Genomic DNA, 18,132 nt, shown 5'->3' with positions numbered 1-18,132 from the left:
CTCTAAGTGCCAGCTGTATCTCTCCATAGCTGTGACTATTTAACTGAGCCTGAAGAACTGACAAGTGTTTAAAACAGTGCCTAACTGCCAGTTGGCGACTAGTCAAAGGAGGGCTAAGCATTATAGCTCCTCCCTGGAGACCTGAGACGACCAATGGTGTGCAAAGGGCATGTGGAAGAGTGGAATCTACAAGGAACAAGGGGCTCTATAGTCACCTGTGAATACCTTACATTCATGGGTATGATGAATGGAGGAGATTGACTGACACCAGACTAACCAGGGAAAGTAGTAAGGACGCAATAATTGCTCTGCTTCCCTGCATTAGAGACCCTGTATATTTGGGATGTAATTAAAAACAACGGAAGGAAGACCTCAAGATAAAGAGACATTTGTATTCCATATATGACTGTTTTGTTGTTTTATTTTTATATATTTATTTTTCATTTTTGCTTTTGTTTTTGTTTTTTTCTCGAGCCCAGATTTGACAGGATTAGTTTTGTGTTGCTAGCAAATGAAATTCTAGGGTGTAATAAATTTGATATTAGATTATCTGATTGTTTATGCAATGTATCATTGTTATGAAAAACATGCAGCATTTGAGAGAAACATTTAGAAGTTACCAATCATTTAATAACAGAATTATAAAATATCAAAAAGGTATGTTCAAACTTTTAGTTGGAAGGTGATTTTATGTATTATAATCACATTCTTGATCCCATTATGTAATCCTGTTTTAGTTATAAAAGGGTTGGGTTCAGACACCCTGTTACCTGTGCCATCTCACAAGGACCTACACATCAGTTCGAAGAGGCAATGGTGAGTCTGGTAAACAGCGCTGGGTAACATCAGGATGTCAGCACGCCATTGCTAGGTTTGTGCAAGGATTGTGCCATTTGCACCTGCCAGAACGTTAGAAAAACTGTTAAGGTTGCTCTTAAATTTTTCTCTAAAATATTTCTCTTATACCTGTTTCAGTGACCAATAGATGCTGTTTTGACATTTTATGTAGAAAATATTGCGGCAGATTCATAAACATGTTTTCAGTTCTATTCCAGATCTATTATCATTACAAAATACTCAACCTGCAACCAGGAGATGGAAGGCCTTTACCAACTTTAATTACTTCTGTAAAGGAACAAAAGAAAATATTTTACTTCCCTTCCTGTATTATTGGCAAGATTTCAATTGTGTCTAGTGAGCATGCATTAGATTAAGAATGCGCTAACAAAATCATTATGTATCATGAGATCATATCTAGAGTGACAAAATCTGTTAGAAGGTTGGGTATGCTTTCATGCCCCTTTGGTCGCTAAAGCGTTCTATTAGGAATTTATTAATGTTGAAGCTTATTCTTGGTGTTTATTTCCTAATACTGTGTTATTAGTTTATATTGCAGATGCGTTCATACATGGGATACAGATTAAGCTTTCAGGTGTTTATGCAGTATGTGGTAGTAAAGTTTACAGGTAGATCCCGCTTGGAGCTGGAGGTACATGTACCCTAGCAAAATTGGAGCAGGCCACCTGGGTTTGGACTAGTGATGAATTTCCCTATCAGCATGTTCCATCACATATGTTACGTTCCAGAACACAAGGTACACTTTGCACATACACATTGGGCCTGGAAGGCTGGAGCAGTTCTGGGAGGACCAATAGGTATGATATTTAACTCATTAAGGAACACTCACATGATAGAGGTTTTGGGAGATGCTTTTGATAACATCACTGATACACTATTTGACATACTCGGTGTTCAAAATGAATATACTAAACAATTAATCCTAGTCACCAATCAACATACAGTGGTTCTAGACTATCTCACCGCCTCACAAGGAGGGCTATGCCAGGTAGTGGGCCCGTCTTGTTGTCACTACATAAATCCAGCAGGAACATTGCAGATCACTCATGATTTGGAACAAGCAAGAAAAATAAAAGAGCTGTACTGTAAGGCTATTTCTGATGATGAGACTAAATGGCCAGAATGGTTATCTTACTTGAATCCTGTAAACTGGTTTAGAGGTTTGGGTGGTATAATTTCTGGAGTAGTGGGTCTGTTCCTACAGGGAGTTTTGTGCATTGTGGTATTAGCCATTATTATTAAGATTGTCATGGTAATCATTAAGAAAATTCTGGGTACTAATTGCAAATGTTTTTCAGGAAAATCTGCTGAGAAATTACCTGGTGTGTTAAAAACTGAAACTCATCTTATGACCATGTTGACAACTGACAAGGCACCTTGCACCTAATGTAGAAAACCTACTTTGCAAAAGTTTGACAACTGCATGTACTGTGGATATGAGAGTGTGATCTAAAGGATCTCAGCCTTAAAGGACTATACTCTTTTTGAGAGACTTATACACCTAATGGACTGTCAATCATACCATGGACATTTCATTATATGGACTTTCATTGGACTCATTTATTCTCATCTATTTGCATATAACCAACACCCTTGGATGCTGTACACTGGAATGTGATAACCCCTTTTCCTTGTGCTGTGTTTTGCAAGACAGACATAGGGACAGTAGAGACCTGAACCAGTTGGGGGACGGGTAGAGGAGTGGGAGGAAGATCTCCTGACTTTCCTCGGGGCAGGTCTCTCTAGGCAGGGCTAGTGAGTGTAGCAAAGATAGCAGGTCTGCTTTGTCATAAATCCTCTAGCCTAGGGCTGCATCCTCAAAGGCCATTATAAAGATATTTTAGGAGGGAAATTGTTAGAGATATAGTTTGGTTCACTGACATTGGTTCACTCTGCAGATCCCTTTAAGGCCTTCAGAGAAGAACACACTGCCCTGGTCATGAACTGTGTGCTGACTTAGCATAATGTGATTGTTCTCAGCAAGAGAAACGACGTAATCTTGTAGATATGATACCTTTTAATGGCTAACAAAAATACATGATGTAATAATAGCGAGCTTTCGTACCAACGCAGGGTACTTCTTCCGGCTTAAATGGATTGGATCTGAAGAGGCATGCATATTTATACACACTTATAACATACATACTTATGACAAGGCACAGATATGGATGTGATTGGTTCGCACTTAAAAGGAATTCTGCAAACCAGAAAACAAACTTTTTTTGTCTAGGCACTGATAGCGGAGTGAAAGTTTTATGGTCTCTAAATTACTGTTGGAGGGGGGGGGGAAAGGTCAACAGGCTCGAATTGTTATAAGAGATACACAAACATTTTTAGCTAAATACTGATAAGGGAGTGAAAGTTTATGGTCCCTGAATTACTGTTGATGGGGGTCTTATCTGTGCAATCAAGTCTCACACTTCCCATTCACGCATAAATCCTGGGGAATAATTTAACCCAGTATTCAGCGTGTCAAAGGTTGTTATCAATTTATACTCCCAAATTCTTCTGTGGTTTTGTGACTTGAAACCACCCTTCAATATCAAAACTCTCATATCTCCTATGTCATGTCCATGGTTAGAGAAGTGTTCGGCCACAGGTAATTCTCTTCTTCTGTGTTCAATCGTGTGGCGATGAGATCTCATCCTGGCTTTGAGTTTCTGTCCTGTTTCTCCAACATAAAGACCCCCAACAGGACATTTACTGCACATGATCAGGTACACAACATTGGACGAGGAACATGTGAATGTCCCCTGGATCTTATAGTCCTGCTGTGTGTTGGGGATCCGTATCCTGTCCGCAGTCAGTATATGTGAGCAGGTCTTACAGCTCCTTACATTACAGGGATAAGTTCCTTTTTGTGTGTCAGAGGGTAATGCACTCCTGATTATAAAGTTCCTCAAGTTAGGAGGTTGCCTGTAACACAGAAGCGGAGGGTCCGGGAATATGGTTTTCAGACGGTCATCCTTGTGCAGGGTATGGTGGAGTTTTCTTGCGGTTTTCCTTAGTACCTCTAGTTGCGGATTGTAGGTCACTACTAGAGGCACACGATTGTTTCTTTCCTTCTCCTTGTATTAGAGTAGTTGACTTCTGGGTATCCTGGTGGCTCTGGTGATTTGGTCATCAATTGAGGTGGGATGGTAGCCCTGATTTATAAATGTTCTTTTAAGATGGTACAAATGTTCCTCTCTGTCTGTTGGGTTGGAGCAGATCCGGTTGTATCTGATGGCCTGGCTGTAGACAATGGACTTTTTGATGTGTTTAGGATGGAAACTGTCCCATCTGAGGTATGTGGGCCTATCAATCGGTTTTCGGTACAGGGATGTCTGTATTGAGTTATTTGAAATCTTTATGGTGGTGTCCAAAAAGTTGATTTCTGTATGCGAGTAGTTTAATGTCAGGTTTATGGTGGGGTGGAATGCATTGAATCTTTCATGGAATTTTATTAATTCTTGTTCGGTGTTGGTCCAGATGATCATGATGTCATCAATGTAGCGGAAGTAGGCCAATGGTTTGCTGGGGCAAGAGGCCAGAAAGTCACTCTCCAGTTTTGCCATAAAAAGGTTGGCATATTGCGGTGCCATTTTACTGCCCATGGCAGTCCCTGTGAGTTGCAGGAATTTCTCTTTGCCAAAGGAGAAATAATTGTGTGTGAGAATGAATCTTGTGAGTTGTAGCACTGTATCAGAGGCGACCCCATTGGCCTCAAGGTGCGCCTGGCAGGCAGTCAGTCCATCCTCGTGTGGGATGTTGGAATATAAGGATTCCACATCCATAGTGGCCAGGATGGTGCCATTGGGGAGGGGACCTACGGTTGACAGTTTGTTCAGTAGGTCCGTGGTGTCTTGCAGGTAGCTGGTTGTGTTTCTCACCAGTGGTTTGAGGATGCCTTCCACCCAGATCTTGGTACCAGATCTTTGTTTTCATTATTCTGACTTAGCATGTCATGCACACTAGTAATTAGTACAAGGATGTTTGTGCTGGAAACTATCTTTATTATGGAACCAGGATGCATTGAGCTTGTGGGGTGCGTAGGGGTTATCCTATTATTGTGTAATTTTGCAACATCTGTGAATTCCAATGTTTCTATGTCAAATGTGATATTTAGAGCCTGAGAAAGTCATTCACCTGCCAATAACGTATACGCCCATATGTCTTACCTATATCTTATTTGAATATGCCTTCCCTCATCTATATGTTGATTACGCCTTTCCTGTGTACTCAATAAAAGTTGGGTGCCTGGCTCGCCGAGCACTCACTGCCATTAACTACATTCGGATGTCGTGTCTGAATTCTGGTTAAGGGTTAAGTCACTAGTGACTCTTATATTCAATTTTACCTGATCTAGGTGTACTTCTTTAAAAATTCTTTGACAACCCCTTAGTGACCAAGCCTGTTTGCACCTTAATGACCAGGCCAAATTTTGCAAATCTGACATGCGTCACTTTAACATGGAAAAACACCAGAAAGGTTTTGCATATCCAAGCGATTCTGACATAGTTTTTTCACCACATGTTGTACTTCATTTAGGCGGGAAAAAAAGACAGATAGAATTTGTGTTTATTAAAAGCGCCAAAATTGGGAAAATTTTGAAAAAATAGTCTTCACATTTCCAACTACAATATACCTAAATAGGTGCAAACATAATATAGAAATTTTTGCTAAGATATATATTTCCATCCGTTTATTTTGGGCGCACATTGGAAAAACTTTCGTTTTTTTAACCATTTAGAAGACGTACAAATTTAACATTACCTTTCAGCCTTTTGAGGAACACTTTGTTTTCCTACACCAAGCCAAGATTGGAAAGGCTCATAGGAGTCAAAATGATAGATACTCCCACAAGTGACCCCATTTTCAAAACTACACCCCTTAACGTATTCACTGAGGGGTGTCATTAGTATTTTATTCCCACATTCTGTTTTCAGGAGTCAATGCAATTTAGAGGAGAAAAACTAACATTTCATATTTTTGCAAATATGTCATTTTAAAGACAGGACTTTTTTCTATAGTACACATGAAAATGAGGATTTGCACCCCAGAATGGATACCCCTGTTTGTCCCGTGCTCAGAAACATACCCATTGTGGTCCTAATATTACGTCTGTATGCACAATGTGGCCCAAAATGAAAGGAGCAACCGGTGGCTTTCAGAACAGAAATTTTGCTTGAAGGAGATTTAGTCCCCATTGCCCACTTGTAGAGCCCTTGAATGACAGAAACGATGGAGAACCCCCACAAGTGACCCCATTTTGAAAAGTAGACCCCTTAACGAATTTATCTAGGGGTACGATGACTTTTTTTTTTGAGTTCACAGTTTTTGAATGAATCTAAGCCAAGCCGAAGGAAAAAATTATGATTCATTTTTTTGGCAACTGGGTCAATTGAAAAACTTTTTTGGTACAGTGTACATAGGAATGAAAACTGTCACCCCAAAATGGATTCCCCCGTTTGTCCCGTGTTCAAAAACATAGCCATTGTGGCCCTAATCTACTTAAAGGAAACATGGCTAGGTCTATGATGGAAGGAGCACCCGTTGGATTTCAGGGTACAACTGAATTCCAGGCCCCCTTGCCCACTTGTTGAGACATTGAGTGGCCAAAACGACAGAGAACCCCCACAAATTACCCCATTTTGAAAATTAGACCCTTTAACAAATTCATCTAGGGCTGTACTGTGTATTTTGACCCCACAGTATTTGAATGAATCTAAGCAAAGCAGAAGGAAAAAGTTACGATTTTCATTTTTTGGCAATTTTGTCAATTTAAAAACAGTTTTTTGTACAGCACACATAGGAATGAAGACGTTCACCCCAAAATGGATACCCCTGTTTGTCCCGTGTTCAGAAACATACGTATTGTGGCCATAAACTACTTACAGGACACATGGCTAGGCCCATAATGGAGGGAATGCCCACTGGATATCAGGGTACAACTGAATAAATTCAAGGCCCCATTGCCCACTTATACGGAAAAAAAATTGACTCCCTAAAAATAATCCCCCACCCACCCCCCGCCATCCCCATTTTTTGGCATTCCCTAAATGTTAGATAAAAGTAATATAAACTGAGTTTTATGTCCGAAGACAGGGGTAATTACGGAGGCTGGTTGGGTTGGGCACATGGGGCAAGAAAACCGGGTATCCCCCCTCCCCTCCTCTCATGTATTTTGGGGGGTATTTCGTAACCTCAGCGGCGGGGATGGAGTGTAGAAAGTGGCCGTCTGAGTCTCTGTAATCTTGCTGCGGTCTCACACAGAAGGCGCTCAACAAGCTGCTCCTGGAACTGCATGAAGGCGAGCGTTCCCGAGGCTTCCTGTAAATTACGTATTACAGGTAGTGGTCTGAATAACGCCGGGCTCACACAGCCGTAGGTGGAATCTGCTTGCGGAGGCCCGCAGCAGATCCCAGCTGTGAGCCCGGCTGTGATCCTGCGTAATGTACTGCGCATAACTGCCTATTCACACTGTGTACTGCGCATGACCGCCTGTATTTGTTTATATTTCCAGCACAGTCGCTTAGAGATGACCCGGGTACCCGCAGCCCGTACACAATTATTTGCATATGGGCTGCGAGTGTATCCGCTTTCATAGGGCACAAAGGGCTCTAGGTCGCAGATATTCGTGGTAAAATATAGCATGCTGTGTTCTGTTTCTGCGAGTGGATTACGTAATTCTGATCTGCTAATTGGGGGGAATTGTGTAATCCAATGCATTTGATTGATCCGTGGATTACCGCTTATCAAGCGCATGCAGAACCTGTAATTCCTCTCCGATCATGTGTAACCGGCCTAATGTTATATCGCTAAATTTATCACGCAACCGTGGACCGCTCAACGAGGCCACCGGTCACTGCTCCAAGCACTTGGCGACCGTTGGTCGCTGGGAGCAATGAGATTTAAAATTTCCTGGGCTCCTGCGAATGTGTCTGGCATTTTGCCGGCGGGCGCGTACCCAGAAGCTGGCAGAAACCATGGAGGATAATCGCATCTGGATTCAAATGCAGAAGCCTCCAAGAAGATCGCATCGGTGAGGGGAGATGAAACTTCCACTTTAAGAACTTTTACGTGATTGCCATTATGCATTGGGTAACGGCGATCACGTGACCAGTAACCGCATAGCGCGGCTCCCCGTGACATCTTCAGGCTCTTGGCTACCTTTGGTAGCCAGCAGCAGGGAGATTTTAAATTTCTTGAGCAATATTTAACTTTTGCGCATGCGCCGAAGCTGGGGTAAGGTCAATGGATCAACATCCCACCAGAGAACAAATCCGGGGACGTTGGGTACGCAATTTCATCCCCCCTTACGGATACGATCCGTAAGGGGAGATGAAACTAACTTTTTAAACTTAACGTATTTTTTTCCTCTACTTTTTAACTTTATATGATCATTGTTATCCGATGGATAACGGCGATCATATGACTGGAAACCGCATATATATAACAGCTGGGTGCAGGAAGATTTTTAATTTGTCGGGCTCGCCGGCCTTCTGCGCATGCGCACCAAATCGGCGCATGCACAGAAGCCAGCGGAGGGTCCCGAGACCGACCGGAGGACATGGAGGAAGCAGGGTGAGTATTTTCACCTTCCCTCATGGTTTCGATCCATGAGGGGAGGTGAAGCTTTTTTTTTTTACGTGCCGCTTCACTCTTCCGCGATGGCCGTTATCCATTGGATAACGGCAACCGCGGTAGCGGGGACCGCTCACCGCTCTACCATTGCAAAATAAAAAGTTTCCCTGCAAAAAACAAGCCCTCATACAGCAATGTCGATTGATAAATTAAGGAGTTATGATTTTTAAAAACAAAAATAGGGAAGAAAATAAGGCAGTGTCATGAAGGGGTTACTTGTATGGTGGTGAGATCACATCTTGTTTTTGTCCCATTTCCCCAACATAAATGCCCCCTAACAGGACATTCATTGCACAGGATCAGGTACACATCGGCTGTGGAACATGCATTCACCAATGAATCCCCCAGGGATCTTATATTCCTACTCTATGTTGGGTTATGTATCCTGTCCGCAGTCAGTACATGTCAGCAGGTCTTGCAGCTCCTTACATTGCAGGGATAAATTCATATTTGTGTCAGAGGGCAATGCAGTCTTGATTATAAGGTTCCTCAAATTTTGAGGTTGCCTGTAACAATGAACGGGAGTGTCTGAGAATATGGTTGTCAGACAGTCATCCTTGTTTAGAGTATGGTGGAGTTTCTAGGCAGTTTTCCTTAGTTACTACTAGCTGCGAGTTGTAGGTCACTACTACAACTACTCAGTTTTCTTCCTTCTGTGAATTTGAGTAGTTGATTTCTGGGTATCCTGGTGGCTCTGGTGATTTGATCATCAATTGAGGTGGGATGGTAGCCCTGATTTAGAGTGACTTCCTGGCCTCCAGCACCAGCAAACCATTGGCATATTTCAGTTACATTGATTACCTCAATCTGGACAAACACTGAACAAGAACTAGTAAAATTGGATGAGAGATTCAACGCATTTAACCCGACCATAAACCTGACATGGAGCTCCTCATTCAAAGAAATCAACTTTAGACACCAAAAAAGTCAAGACTCCTCAGTAGACATCCCTATACCGAAAATGAATTGATTGTCCCACATACCTCTGATGGACTGTTCCCATGCTTAATACAATCAAAAAGTCCATACTGTACAACCAGGCCAACTGGACCTGCTCCAACCCAACAGACATAGGAACATCTATACCATCTTAAAAAGGACATTTTTAGACCAGGGCTACCATCCCGAGTCGGAGCCACCAGGATACCCAGAAATCAACTGCTCCAATACACAGAAGAAAAAAAACACCAAACTGTTGAGTATCTCTAGTAGTGACCTACAACTCAGTTAAAGGTACTAAGGAAACCGCAAAGAAACTCAATTGTACCCTACACAAAGATGACCATCTGAAACCCATTTTGCCAGACCTTTTTTTTCAGTGTTACAGGCAACCTCCAAATTTGAGGAAACTTATCAGGAGTGCATTACCGACCAGAGACAGGATATAGAACACCAACATACAGCAGGACTATAAGATCCCTGGAGCATTCACGTTCCACAGCTGATATTGGGCCCCTGATCCTGTGCAGTGAACGTCCTGTTGGGGACATTTATGTTAAGGAAACAGGACAAAAAATATGAAAGCTGGGGTGAGAGCAGATCACCACATGATTTAAGAGAAACACAATAGCCTGTGACCGAGCCTTTTTCTAGTTACGGACACAACATATGAAAGCCATCATACTTAAAGGCAATTTTATGTCCCATTGTCACATAAGAATTTGGGAATATAAAAGTTCAACCACGTAGAGTACTTTCAGAAACAGTATGAATCTGTGAGGCAGGGGTTTACATTAGGGGAGATTGAGATATGAGAAATCCAGAGCAGAGGTAACACGCTGGTTTTTTGATGCCCTATCATCCTATCAATTTAGAGACCATAGAACACTTACACATTCCTTGCCACTGGACTAATTCTTTACTGTTATTGCTCATTCCTTTCTGGTACTTCAGTGCTATTAATCACTAGATTTTTATGTCTAATGCTGTATTGTATGATCCTTTTACTCTACAGGGCATTAATGGGTGAATAGAAAAAAAAAAATTCACTTTGGGCGGCGGGGCAGCCCCTTTAAATGCTTTCACTACATCTCTATGCCCTCATGTCCTGTATGTTTGTGCCCTCCCATGTGATCATGTGTATGTCTATATAAATAAGTCTTAAAATGCCTGTGGAAGAACCCCAAGCAGGTCTGAGAGCTCGCTATAACAAATGTAATTGTTAGCCATTAAAAAGGCATCTACAAAATTAGTGGGTTTCTCTTAGTGAAAACCATCACCCTTTGCTCTACTGGATAACACTGTAAAAACAGTAAAAAAAATTATTAATATACAGGACTATACCAGACAAATGGTTCTTGTGACATTAGGAGTTTCTATTTCCATAATAGCAGAAATTATAGATACATGTCTGTTTACAGGAGGAAAAGTTTCATTTATACCCACTTGCAATGCAATCTAAAACCAGGAAACCTAAACGTGACCAAAAGTGGTAGGCAGATATGGGACCTATGTAGAAGAACAAAGGGGAAACAGCGCCTCAGAAGACAATATAGGTCATAAGGGGAGGGAGATCTTTAAAGTCTCACACAATCCACATCTATGGAAAGCAGCATGTGGAAAAAAGATAAACCTCCATATATAAAATGGGGGTGGAAAACAGTGGCACAATGTGCTCAGACTAGAAAGCCCAGAGAAGAGCAGATACTCAGGAGGGGGAGAACACCTGGCTAGTGTATGGCTGGCTTTAACTCCAACATAGACGGTACCAGATTGCCGTGTAATCAAATGCCAATGTCCGCTGGAGGGCAAAATTCCAGTTTATTAGGACAATCAGTAAAAGCCCAGTACACAAAAAAATTGGGGTTATGGTGCAACATGTTTGAGCATAAATTAGCTCCCTACTTAAGCACAAGTCTAAAGTGGTACAAACAAAACCGGAAGGGGGGGAGGGGGGGGGGTAACCCTTCATGTATGCGATGTGAAATTCATACTGCAGGTCTAAACAGACGTGATGGGGCGATGTCCAAAACTACATAGATCTTGGACTGAGGTCCACTCTGATCAGTGCTGTGTATGGTGTCAATTTGGATCTCATACCGCTGTTATGTATCCTTGGATATATAACTGATCTACCAGTGGAAGAGCAAGAATGGCAATAGAGAGACACATTGCCAGGTAGCCAATAGCACAGCAATGGTTAAATGTGTCTTCTCCCATAAGAGATTTAGAGACAAGGTTAACAGATTGCAATGGAAAAAAGGCTATACCTCCAACAAAGCAGGCACAAATATAATAAGCCATGGTTAAAATAGTGGAGTACTCCAGGATCGGCACCGCTTAACCTACTTCATAGTATCGCATTGGATAGATGGTCACAGAACACAGGAAATGGGTAATTTGAGGAGAATGCTAAATGACTGAGAGTGAGCAAGCTATGGATATAGGCGGGGGGGGGGGTATAAAAAAGATCACAAGTGTCAAATTTCTAAACTGACTGCACATCACTAGAATCCACCCTTTTCTAACCGAGAACATGCTAAAAACACACTGTTGCCCTCATCCACTCTTTGCTCGATTACTGCAACTCGCTAATGATCAGCCTCCCCAGCTCCAGACTACCTCATGAAGGCGGCAGCCAGGCTCATCTTGCTGTCCGGCCGCTACTTGGACGCCTGTGCCAGTCACTGAATTGGCTGCCCAAATACATAATGTAGTTTAAACTCACTACCCTCATCCACAAAGTGCTCCACAGCACCGACCTGCTCTACATTGCTTCTTATCTCAATTCACCACCCAGCCCATGCCCTCCGCTCTGTTGACGAAATCAGATTAAGTAGCCCTCTAATTCCTGCCTCCAAGACATCTCCAGAGCAGCACCTGCCCTCTGGAACACACTACCAAAAAATATCAGAAGTCACTGATGAACTAAACTTCAAGCATGCTCTAAAAATGCACCTTTTCAGGGAGGCATACCATATTCCCCTAAAACAAAACCCTCATAACTCCACCTGATAACATGCTCCCTGTCCTACCAACTGCAGCTCCTGCTAGCCGTAATCAACCGGCATCTGCAGTCATACCGACTCCGCCACTGAACAGCCTGACCATTGTCTGTATAGCATCTCACTGTCCACCTCGCCATACTGTGCACATATCGAGCTTCTTTACCTTCTGTATCATCCCACGATTTGTAGTATGCAAGCTTGTTGGAGCAGGACCCTCACCCCTACAGTTTCTATTAATTGAATACTTCATTTAACAGTGGTCTTGTTTTATTTTATTTCCCCTGTATTGTAAGCACTGGAATATGTTGGCGATATATAAATAAAGATTATTGCTTTAATTGTACTTGAATATGGTGTACTAGAAAGTGAAATCTTTACTCATGGGGCAATTGTTGGAGCAGAGAGTTTCCAACGTTTATGCAATCCATATCTACTTTTAAAGAATACCGGACTGCACAGAAGTGACGGCCAACATGGACAGTACGGAATACATTCGTTCTTGAGCATGGACAAGAATATATTTGAGATTTGGAGGGGGGTTGAATTATGTAAAAGGGTAACGTGAGTTTTGATGAACAAAAAGATTAAATAATTTTTATTGAAAATACTAATCAGGAAAAAAGGTTAATGATAGCGATCACCTGCACATGGGAAGTGTTCTGTTTTTATGGTTCAAACGCTTTTTATTTGATCGTACAATCAATCAATAAGAACAACATCTTACACAGTCACAGCAAAAAAAATAGAAAAATAATTTTTGTTCATATAACTTTCACTATATGAGTATCAAATCTTCCTTATATAGAACTATATCCAACATCAACAAAATAGTTTGAGGAGGTCCTCGAGAGGAGAGCCTCCCTGTGCAGGTATAAAATATCAGGACATAGAGTAGCGAAAGCCATCAAGTATTCAAGGTAGAGATAGAGAAAATTGAAAAGGAAAAAAAAGAAGAGAAGAAAAAAAAGGAAAAGAAAGGCTTCTCTGTGTTCGGCAGGTCGGGCCGCCCGCCCTAATTATATAATCTTTTGCTAGTTTCTTACTGGTTTAAGGGTTAATTTCCCCTCTAAGGAGCCAGTCACTAAGTCGACTGGAAGAACGTATTGTTAGCCATACCGCCCAGGTTGCATAATACTTTTGAAATCTGTTGTCATCTGTAGCTATGGTTTCTTCTAATTGCCTCAGCGTGTCCACAGCTTCCAACCATAGTACTCTTGATGGGGGTGTTATTGATTTCCATAGCCTCGGAATTACCTGTCTTATGGCCAGAATGAAAAATCTTAGCAATCCTTTTCTTGCGCCTGAGATGGAACCCGGGAAGATCGACAGAAGGGCCAGCTCAGGGGAGAAGGTGATCCCAGCATGCGTCAGTGCGTTGTAAAGTTTATTTACATCTGTCCATAGACTATGGATCAAAGGGCACGACCACCATATGTGGAGGAAAGTACCCTCCTCTACTAGGCATCTCCAGCATCTATCTGTTTGCTGTGGGTATATCTTGGCTAGTTTTGATGGAACTCTATACCATTGAGAGATCAATTTGTAGTTTGTTTCCTGAAGTTTGTTGGAAATAGATAATTTATGTGTTAAAGTTAATGCCTTTACCCAATCTCTTTCTGATATTGGGTGCCCCAACTCCCTTTCCCAGTGCGATTTAAACCCCGCTTTTTCGTCCTTTGTCTCCTCTGCTAGCAAGATGCGGTATGAGCTAGAGATTTCAGCTTTAGGTGGATCAGATGCCACACACAACTCCTCAAACCTGGTCAAGGGCCTACTCAATTGTCCTATTGTGCCCAGGGAGCGGACATAACTACAAATTTGGAGGTACTGAAACCATGCTCCGGTCACCGGTCCCCCAGGTCCCAAAATGCTTTGTAGTGTTTTCATGTTCCCATTCTCCAGTAAATCTCTGATACGAGGTGTCGTAACCCCCAATTTGGCCAGCAGAGAGCTACCATCTGTTGGAATTGGTAGCCCGGGATTTCCTGTTAAAGGTGTAAGTTGTCCTGGGCGTGATACTAGACCCTTCTTATCTGCGAAACCATCCCATATACTCAGAATTTTTGTCATGAGGGGTGATAGGTTCAGTTTCTTCCTATTTTCTCCCCCGGGTATCCAAAACATACCTAGCACCTGCCCTGGTGAAAAATCCTGTTCCATGGCCACCCACCTTTTGGTACTCCTATTGTGTAGGAGATCCAGGACACACTTGCAAATCGCTGCTTTGTGATATAGATCAAAGTTGGGTAAGCCCGTTCCTCCTGTGTCTTTTGTTCTGGATAGTGTTTTGAATTTTAATCGCGGCTTGGACCCCCCCCAGACAAATTTTGTTATTTCTCTTCTAATAGTAAGCATATACTTCCTAGGGAGCTTAATAGGAATGGTCTGAAACAAATAAAGGAATCTAGGAAGAGAATCCATCTTTAAGACATTGATTCTACCAAACCATGACATCTTAATGGACCGCCACTGTTGTAAATCCTTCTTTAGTTTAGATAGCGCCGGTATATAGTTAAGTTCATATAGCTGATCTGGGTTTGAAGATATAATAATTCCCAAATACTTAATATTATTGCCGCGCCATTTAAAGGGAAAGGATTTACTTAGCTGGGACACTTCCTCTAGTGGGAGCGTGACATTCAGAATTTCGGATTTATGTGCATTGACCTTAAAATTACTTAATCTACCAAATTGTTCAAATTCTTTGAGTATATTAGGGAGGTCAATTCTGGGATTGGTCATATAGATTAAGAGGTCATCTGCAAATAGGGCCAGTTTCTGGGACGAAGTCCCCGTCTTAAATCCTCTAATATCAGGATTATTTCTCAGGGCATTTGCCAGTGATTCCATGACCAGAATGTAAAGTGTAGGTGAGAGAGGGCAACCCTGTCTGGTCCCGTTTCTTATCTGCAGTGGTTGTGACAGGGATCCATTGACCCTCACTCTAGCTGAGGGGTTCCTATACAGGGCCATAATCCATTCCCTCGCTCGGTCACCCAGACCTATCCTATGTAGCGTCGCTTCCAAGAAGCCCCAGTGGACCCTGTCGAATGCTTTCTCTGCATCAACTGTTAATAAGCTGAGTGAATTTCCCAATTTCCGCGCCCTCAATATGATGGAGAAAGTTCTGAGAGTATTGTCCCGAGCTTCGCGGCTTGGCACAAAACCCACCTGATCTCCGTGAATTAGAGATGAAACAAGTGGCTGTAACCGAGTGGCTATAATTTTGGAGAAAATTTTGGTGTCTAAATTTAGGAGGGAAATAGGACGATAATTACTGCATTCGAGAGGGTCCTTCCCTGGTTTAGGTAACACCGTAATGATGGCCTGGAGTGCCTGCGGGGGGAAAGGACACCCCCTGGATATGGCGTTGAATGACTTTTTTAGCATAGGGCCCAACAAATCCCCACACACCCTATAAAATCGTGGGGTAAAACCGTCTGGTCCCAGACTTTTGCCCATTTTCAGGTCTTTAATTACTGCCGCAACCTCTTGGTCCGTAATATCCGCTTCCAATGCCTGCGCATCTTCCAGCGGGATACTAGGGGGAGCATTTTCGTTCAGATAAGCTTTCAAGGTTTCGTCTTCACCATAATGAGTTTCATTTATTTTATTTTTAATGTTATACAGATCCTTATAATATTTTTGGAATTTGTCAAGAATTTCCCCTGTTGAGTGTAACAATCTTCCACCGGGGGAATTGATGGCAAATATGTGTGTTTGGGCAGTTTTAGGGTGAATAGCCTTTGCCAACCATTTGCCACATTTGTCGCCGAATACGTAATACCCCCCCCTGATTTTATCCCTACGACAGAGGGATGCCTGATCTAAAATAGACAATATTTGGTTACGCAACTCTGAGATATCTCCCCGAAGTCTGTCTGAGGGGGCCTTTTTATTTGACGCTTCTAATATCCCTAGCTCCTCTAGTTTCTTCTCTAAATTCTGCGAGCGCTGTTTTTTGAGTCTTGTTCCATGTGAAATGCAGACTCCTCTCACTACGCATTTCAAGGCCTCCCACTGTATAGGAGCCGCCGTGTCATCTCTTCTGTGATCCGCTATAAAATTTTCTATTGTTGAGCGAATATCTCTCAGGCATATTTCGTCGTTTAAGATATTGTCATTTAATCTCCATGTACTCCTCCCTCCACGCTCCCCCGCCAAGACCCGGAGTGACCCGTAGACCGGAGCATGGTCTGACCATACCATGGTGCCCACATTGCTTGTTGGGGATAAGTCCAATAGTTCGTGTGAGACCAACAAATAATCCAGCCGCCCGTAGCTATTGTGGGCTGCTGAATAATGACTAAAATCTCTGGATCCTGGATGTAGGATCCTCCATAAATCTACCAGCTTCATAGAAGCTAAACTCCTCTTCAATCTACGCAATGCTGCAAAGGAGACACTAGACTTACCCGTAGACGAATCCTGTGGGGGGTCCAGGCATAAGTTGAGATCTCCACCGAGGATTACTCTCGATCCCGCTGCGAATTGAGCCAGCCTATCTAGGGTTTTCAAACCAAATTGGACCAAGTGTTCTGTTTTTAAAGAGGCACTTTGCCCTGTAATCATAGCAAAGTTTCACTTTTAGGAGCTGAACATTTTTAGATTTAATTTCATTCTTTTTTTAATCCATCGAGATTAAATAAATTGGTTTTTATTCTTAAGAGTGCTGAAATATCTTTTTTCCTTTATGGCAGACTGTAGCTGATGGGCAACCTAACTATGTAAAAATACATCATGGGACAGTACAGGGATCTCTCCCATCATTCATTTATACCCAAAGCTGTAACAAGTGTGCACTATAATTGTATAACTACATCAGGGGTCGGTACAGATATCTCCCATCTTTTTACATCACAAACTGACAAGTAGATGACCTAATAACTATGCCTAAATTATCAGGTGACAATACAGAGATCTCTCATCTATTTATACCAGAACTGTAACAAGGGGCGCTCTAATAACTGTACAACTATATCAGGGTTCAGTCCAGAGATCTCTCCATCACACAAAAAACTTTTCTGTGCAAATGTATGAAGGAAAACAAATGGAATTCCAATAATTGGCCATTTCAATGGTTGGGAGCATAATTGCGTGTTCTTTGCTTGCGCAGATGCACATGCAAAAGCCACAGTTCAGATTGCAGAGGTGCACACAAACGCTCGATGCACAAATACGCCCAAGTGAATGTAGCCTAAAAGTTAAAGGGGGTGGATGCCTTTCCTTTAATGTTACAATACTTTGTGTTCTAATCACTGATTACTTTAGAAAGGTCAGTAACCCAGGGAATATTCTGATTGCCAGATTTGAGCCGGGAAGGAATTTCTTCCCCAAAAATGAGGATAATTGGCTTCTACCTCAGTTTTTTGCCTTACTCTGCATAAACATTTTTAAAAAAAAAATATTAAAGTAGGCCCAGCACAAACAGTTTCTGAAAATTCATTAAAATGACTTACTTGGAGATCCCCCTATCTGGAATTGTTAGGCGAAGTCTGTTTCAGCAGAGGATTCCTGTGATTATGCCATGGATCAAAATGGAAGGGGAAACTGAAGAACAGACAAGATACAACTGTGAGGTTGACGTGCCAGTACTGGGCAATTGTAAGCTCTAGAAGGTAGCGATCTCCTCAGAGCACTGGACCAGACCACCATCCATACCCATAATGGCATATCACTGTCTGTTGCTAGGGAAACAAAA

General features: G+C 42.2%; 1 long non-coding RNA gene across 1 annotated transcript; it reads right to left on the bottom strand.

The window, feature by feature from the left end:
- Positions 1 to 508: 508 nt before the first annotated feature.
- Positions 509 to 16,949, bottom strand: LOC136582741 (uncharacterized). The gene is made up of 3 exons (XR_010787209.1): positions 16,847 to 16,949; positions 1,083 to 1,125; positions 509 to 899 (listed from the first exon to the last, which is right to left on the bottom strand). It is a non-coding gene; the product is annotated as an uncharacterized lncRNA (long non-coding RNA).
- Positions 16,950 to 18,132: the final 1,183 nt, after the last annotated feature.

Source organism: Eleutherodactylus coqui, chromosome 11, assembly GCF_035609145.1.
Source record: "Eleutherodactylus coqui strain aEleCoq1 chromosome 11, aEleCoq1.hap1, whole genome shotgun sequence".
NCBI lineage: Eukaryota > Metazoa > Chordata > Amphibia > Anura > Eleutherodactylidae > Eleutherodactylus > Eleutherodactylus coqui.
The sequence above is the reverse complement of the archived record's forward strand: the minus strand, read 5'-3'. Positions and strand labels throughout refer to the sequence as shown.